The sequence below is a fragment of the Onychomys torridus genome, chromosome 10 (assembly GCF_903995425.1).
Source record: "Onychomys torridus chromosome 10, mOncTor1.1, whole genome shotgun sequence".
Classification (NCBI taxonomy): Eukaryota; Metazoa; Chordata; class Mammalia; order Rodentia; family Cricetidae; genus Onychomys; species Onychomys torridus.
Window position 1 is genome coordinate 77,879,639 of NC_050452.1, and position 7,005 is coordinate 77,886,643.

A 7,005-nucleotide genomic window follows, 5' to 3' on the forward strand; every position below is an offset into this window, starting at 1 on the left:
AAGAAAAAGGCAAGAGAGTCAACAAACAGAAAAGCTCAAGATCAAGCTGCTTGGGTGTCTGAGGAGAAATGATCTCTTTTGAAAGCAGACTTGCCCTTTGCTCTGTATATTTTCTTTTTTTCCTCACCTTTGTCCCTAGGACATATTTCTGTAACAGTAGGGGCAGGTGAGAGGAGAGTGCCCAACATTGCTAACAAGATTCTTCCGGCTAAATGAACATAAACACATTAGGATGCTCTGCGTTTTTAAATCTGTGGGTCAAAAAGTTCAAAAGTTTTGTCTGTATCTTGGTTTTCAAAAACTGGAGAGAGAGATTATGATAAATATGGTTAATTTGGGTTGTTAACTTGGTCAAATGAAGAAACAGCTAGATCTTTAATGAGGCACACCTTTGGGTGTGCCCATGAAGGTGTTTCAGAGAGGTCAACTGTGACCTGGACCAACAGATCATTCTTTTTTTTCTTTTTCTTTTTCTTTTTTTTAAACGGGAGAGCGCAAGCACAGTCCCCCACTGCCACAAATTATTCAGTCGAGTTTCCCACATTTGGGGAAATTGCAGGGGTCAGCACATCCGGAGTGCAATGAATAAGCTTCGCCCTGGGAAAACCACCTTCGTGATCATGGTATCTGCCCTGCCAGATAAGTATCAACAGATCATTCTTTAGTGATGGGGTTCTGAGAAGGAAGATCCAGGGAATCAGACATGAAGAAGATGGGACAAATGACCTCAGGAGGTCTCGCATAAGCTATGCTTGTGCCAGCCAAACTTACTGAGAAGAACAGCATCTTAAATATTTCTGTGGAAAAATGGGACAAAGTCAATAGGAGGCCAATCGCAGGGTAGCTCAAAGAATGTTACAGACAGCACACAGCAGCCTCTGGACTGAGAACTGCCACCTCTTCACTGGGAAAAACCAAGTTCCCAGGTATTAAAATCTTAACTCCTTTGAGACCCTGGTCTCAGCCTCAGATTGGCCTTGCCAAGTCAAGCAAGGACACAGAGGTTTCTTTTGTCCTATCATCAGGACGTCTGAGACAGCCTTGGCTCCATTGTGTTCTCAAATTTGAAGACAACCAGAACCATCCCAAGGGCTTGGGTTCTGGACTGAGCAATGCCCCTTCTGTACTTCCTGGTTGGCACCAAAGACCAAGCATATTCCTGCCACTGTCATGCCTTCTGTACCATGATGACTGGATTCCTCTGAGCTGTAAGCCAAAATAAAGCTTTTTTCCCTTAAAAAAAATAATAAATGTTTTTATTTACTGTTTTGCAGAAAGTATGGATGGTACTGGCAAAATTTCTAAAAAGCCTTAGTATATGGCTGCATCTCCACAAGTGTTACTTCAGGTTTGTTTTTTTAACTATGAACTGCCTATGAACATTTCATATGCCACAGAACTTCCATAAAAGAACTAGTGGAAGACCTAGGATACCTGAGAGTGATGCTCACTGGTTGTGGCCTTCCCTGGCCCATAAAAGCTGCTGTTTTCTGATCCCTCTGTTACTCCAGAGGGCCAGCCCAGACTGCAAGCTCCCCATTACTCATCATTCTTACATCCCATTGACTTCCCATCTAACCTTAATCATAATATATTATTGTTTAATTTATTCATTTATTTATTATTTTTAGATACTACCTGTCTTAGTTAGGGTTTCTATTGCTATGATGAAACAACATGACCAAAAAGCAGGTTGGGGAGGAAAGGGTTTATCTGATATATACACCCACAGCACTCTTTATCACTGAAGGAAGTCAGGACAGGAATTCAGCAGGGCAGAATCCTAGAGCCAGGAGCAGATGCAGAGGCCATGGAAGAGTACTGCTTACTAGCTTGCTTCACATGGTATGGTGATATTTTATTTGTGCACTCCAATAAAGCTTATCTGGGGATCAGAGGACAGAGCCAGCCACTATATTAAATATAGAGGTCAGACAGTGGTAGCACATGCCTTTAATCCTAGCATTCTATACACTATGGGACCAGTTTCCCCAAGTTAATAGCCTGCAGTGCTTTGAGATCCCATCATTATTTTAAAGGGTACCTATGTGACACTAAGCATATTTCATGAACTATTCCAACCACTTTATAAGTGCTAATTTGTTTGCTCCACCTAGCAGCCATGAGGTAGGTCATGCCAACCACACCTATCTCTTCCAGAAGAGGAAACAGGAGAAACTTTTGCACACTTTTCTGCACACCTGAGGTCAAATGGCCAGATGAGGTGAGGATGAACCCTAGCTAGCTGAACCCAGAGCCTGGACTTCCCCATTCCTCTCTGCAATGCTGCCTTTTAGAAGGAAAAAGACCTTCTGAGGCAAATAAACGAACAAATAAACATATGCCCTATATTAACATAGATTCTGGGCCTGTTATGTTCCTTAGTTAAGAGGCAGTGTAGTGGCAGGGAGGGGGGGGGGGGAGAGAGAATAACAGCTCAGAGTACCGTGTAACTGTACTCACTACAGTGTTACTCCATTTAGTTTTATAATAGTAACAGAGGAAATGGAATCCAGAATGGTTAACAAGCATGCTTCCTGTCAAAGAGCTAGTCGGTGGGAGAGTAAGGCTTTCAATCCAGGCAAGTTCACCTTTGGCATGACTCTGGTGAACTTACAAATCCCAGTTTATGTGACAGGTGCTCTGACATACCTGTATTAACCATGACTCTAGGCATGTCTTACTCCAAATCTAGCACTCTTCCCACTGAGAAGCCTTAGAACCAGACAGGTTTTTATAGCATGATCAAATACAGTGACAAATGAGTGCAAGACAGCTTCGTAGATCGACATTTTGATTCTATTAGGTCTTGAATACATTCATGCTCAGATTGCTCTTAATTTGGGAAGATAGTCTCAACCTGCTATCTCGTGCTCCACACCTGTGATCCTTGAATTACAGATTCCCAACCAGCCTTATAAAATTCACCAAATATTCAGGAAGGCAATTCTGACATACATTTCAAAGTGCTAAACAAAACTTCCTCCTCCTTCTTAGGGGAATAACCAAAGCATAGCTTTTGACTGGTTTTCTCAGACAGTCAGCATCCATAACAGTATTATACCTTTATCATTCTTTCATTTAGTTATTTGGTTTCCATGCTGTGCAGATATAGCCTTTGAATATACTTCACTAGAATAACTAAATTTAGTCAGAAAATTCTATAATACTTACACAACCACAATATATTTGAGGTGACTTCTACCATCTAATTATATTCCTTTCAGAGGTTCATCTTTCTTTGCTCTATTGATTACTTTTGTTAGCATCTTTCCAACAAATTGCTAATACCTGTTAGAGACAGTAAACACTGCACTCAGAGGATCAGCACCTTCTCTGCATAACTGAAAGGCAAGTGTTACAGGTGGGTACAATGGGAGTCAGTTATACAATGGGTTTCTGGCCAAGATAGAGACTATTGGGGTGTGTTTCAGCAAGGTCATTACCTTATGATCCATTTTCCTCATACACTGCAGCTATCTGGGTGTACATCTGGGTATAAACCCAATCACCGACTGAGGTTTATCTGAGGAAGTCTTAAACCTCTCAAACTCCTACTGTGTCCAAAAGCAAACTAAATGAATAAATTATAATTTCTGCCTTTCAAAAAAGAACACTATAAAACTGTAAGGAAACATTTAAGGCCTTAGAAATCAAAGAGAAATGGATAGTGACAGTACTTTGGTTATTTCTCCTTGATAACAACAGAAGAGCAATAGTGAAGCATATTCAGCCCTTCATAGATGAGTGTTTATTCTGCAGATAGACAGAGACCCTTCCAGAGAGAATAAACAGAGAGAACAAGGCGGTAACATCCCACCGGAGCACTCAGGAGCTACAAACAGTTGGATGACTAGACACTCTCCCCCAGTTGCTACAGACTCAGCCTGCCCTAACTAACTCACTTGAGCACCACCACAGGGACAGCACTCCTTGCTGGCTTTCTGTTACAAGCTGTAGAGAATATAAATTCATCACAAAAACGTGCCAAGGTTTGCAGCCTCATCTGACCTTGGTGTTCCAGACACTTCAATCTACTCAGTCCCTTCTGGACCTCTACACAGCTGGTTCCCTCCACACATCATCCTATTTCTGCCTTCTTTGTCCATCTAAGCCAGAGGTCTCAACCTGTTAGCTGGAAGCTGTGAGAGTTTATGAGTATATTCTGCTTGGTCCATAAAAGGTTTAGTTACAACATTATGTTTTCAACATTTAGAAATTTGGATACTTAACAACAGCAACACTTTTTCTTTAATTTTGGTTCCTCTGATGATAAAAGAATTATCTAAGTATTACTTGTGAAAACAAGGATCATAGAGTTTCTATCTGCCCCTACCATCTCTTCAATAACAAGGCACTGAGCATATCATCTGTGCAGCTGTTATTATGATAGACAGGTGAAGCAGATAGTGGCTACCAAGGGCTTTAGACCCACAGAGCATGAGTTTGAGTTCCAACCAATTTCTTTCAAGGGTAGCTGATACCCTTGAGTCTCTTTATAAAGTTTCAGTTTACTCAACAATTAAACAGAGCTAATAATAGTAAAGGCACTATTACTAATCAAAACTAAATGAGTTTGTACAAATAAAGTTCCAAGAACAATGAATGTCTGGTACTAAATTTGTGTTTCATTATTTCACATATTTTTCATTTACATTATATTCCTGACTATGGCGGAAGTTTGAGTTTGTAGTCTTGAGCTCATCATGTTCTACTGCCCTTTTAATAATAACTCAAAGATCTTTTATCTTTTGAGCTTCATGAAAGTGCTCTTTGGTGTATTTGCTTATCCAATCTGAGGAAGTTTCATAACTGTATGGACATATCTAATTCATATTTTATATTAATCTTCTGCTCCAAGCACAGTTCACACAGTTGAGCATAAAAACTGCTCAAAAAGTAACAAAATGATACAAAGCTCTCCTTACCTTGTGTGTACTGCTGAAGGATAATGCTTTTGTACACTGGTTTAATAAAATGCTGATTGGCCATTAGCCAGGCAGGAAGTATAGGTGAGATAAGCAGACTAGGAGAATGCTGGAAAGAGGAAGGATGGACTGAGATCCTGACCCTTCTCTGCTAGGATTATGAGCATGTATCACCATGCCTGGTGTATGTGGTGCTAGGAATAAACCCCAGGGCTTCGTGCATGCTAGATAAGCATGCTACCAACTGAGCTACAATGTAGCCAAACAAGTCCCTTTTAGATTCTAGTGCTTGGAAGGACTAGAGGAGTCTGCAGAGCAGATCACAGGCAAATCATGGGAGCATGGGATGAGGCTATTGACAAGTGGGCACTCTTTCCTTTAGAACAATACCTAAGGGAGACACAGTGCTTTCCCCAGGATGCCAGGTCATTGTTTCCGAAGCACTGACTGGTTGTGTCACGTTGTTAATTATTTTGGATCACTGGCTTCTACTTCTTAAATGAGAGGAGATAATGCAGCTGGGAATGACAACTTTCATTTCTCAGTGTCACAAAACTGTTGAATAGTCTGATCTTTATAGAGTCAACTTGTAAACTGCTGGACATGAGTCTTCTACCTGGAGACCTGGCACTGGGGTTTAATGGCCAACTTGAAGGAGTTCTTCAGCTTTCGTAATTTCTATCAGTAATAACTGCCAACCTTTATTGATGACCAGTATGTATCAATCACTATTCCAAGCATGTCATATAAGTCATATCATTCTATTCCAAATGGGTCATATAAGTTACATCATTTAATCTTCATAACAAGTCTGAGAATTAGAACTTTTATTATCTTGCATATTAATTAGTGTTGTCAGACAGCAAAGATGATCAGAAACATTGATGGGCTCAGATTTGTGATTGAGAGAAAAGGAATAAAGGAAACATTTGAATGAGTGAACTCTTGAGTGACAAGATAACCAAGGTCTTACTCTGTAGCCCAGTATGCAATCTAGGCAAGCAACTCTTGAACATATGCTTAAAGCAATCCAAGTAATTAATCTCAATCAACTACCACATTTACAAGAAATCCCTTCAAAGTTTACCTTGTCCTTCCACCCTTGAAGACATGTTAGAAGTTACCTTCCATGAATCAGAAAGCAAGCACCCATCATACACAGAATTTCATGGAACCCTGATTTGGTCTTCCCAGGCCCCATGCCAGTGAGAGATATGTTTCTGGCTTACTACTACATATGTGTGTATATGTGTGGGTGTGCATATATACCATAGTTTGTATGTGGAGGTCAGAGAACAGCATTGTTCTCCTACCTTTATGTGGGTTGTGGGGCTCAAAATCAGATAATCAGACTTGCACAGCAAGGGCTTTACCCACTGAGCCATCTCTCCAGCCCAAGTTTCTGTGATTTATAGCCTACCCAGTCAATAGGATTTTGTTATAGTAGGCATTACAAAGGTCCTTGAAATAACAATGGCTACTGTCTTAGTTAGGGTTTCTTTTGTTGTGAAAAGACATCATGACATGGCAACTCTTATAAAGGAAAATATTTAATTGGGGCTGGCTTACAGTTCAGAGGTTTAGTCCATTGTAGTCATGGTGTGAAACATGGTGGCAAGCAGACATATATGGTGCTGGAGAGGGAGCTGAGAGTTCTGCATCTTGATCTGTAGGCAGTGGAAGGAGACTGTGTGACACACTGGCCAGACTTGAGTTTCTGAGACCTCAAAGCCCACTCCCACAATGACACTTCCTCCAACAAGGCCACACCCCCTAATAGTGCCTCCCTATAGGCCAAGCATTCAAACACATGAGTCTGTGGGAGCCATTCCTATTCAAACCACCACATATCACTCCCTGGTCCCCATAGGCTTGTAGCCATAACAAAGCATTCAGTACAACTTTAAAAGTCTCCATAGTCTATAACAGTCTCAAACTTGTTTAAAATTCCAAAGTTCAAAGTCTCTTCTGAGAGTCATGCAATCTCTTAACTATAATCCCCAAAGAAAAACTGAAAACCAGCTGGGCAAACTCTAAACTCTGCATCTCCATGTCTGATATCAAAGTATTGTTCAAA

At 40.7% G+C, this 7,005-nt stretch overlaps 1 non-coding gene across 1 annotated transcript; it reads right to left on the minus strand.

Moving 5' to 3' along the window:
* Nucleotides 1-483: 483 nt before the first annotated feature.
* On the minus strand, nt 484-647 carry LOC118592655. Its single transcript, XR_004946119.1, has one exon. It is a non-coding gene; the product is annotated as a U1 spliceosomal RNA (small nuclear RNA).
* Between the last annotated feature and the right edge of the window lie 6,358 nt (nt 648-7,005).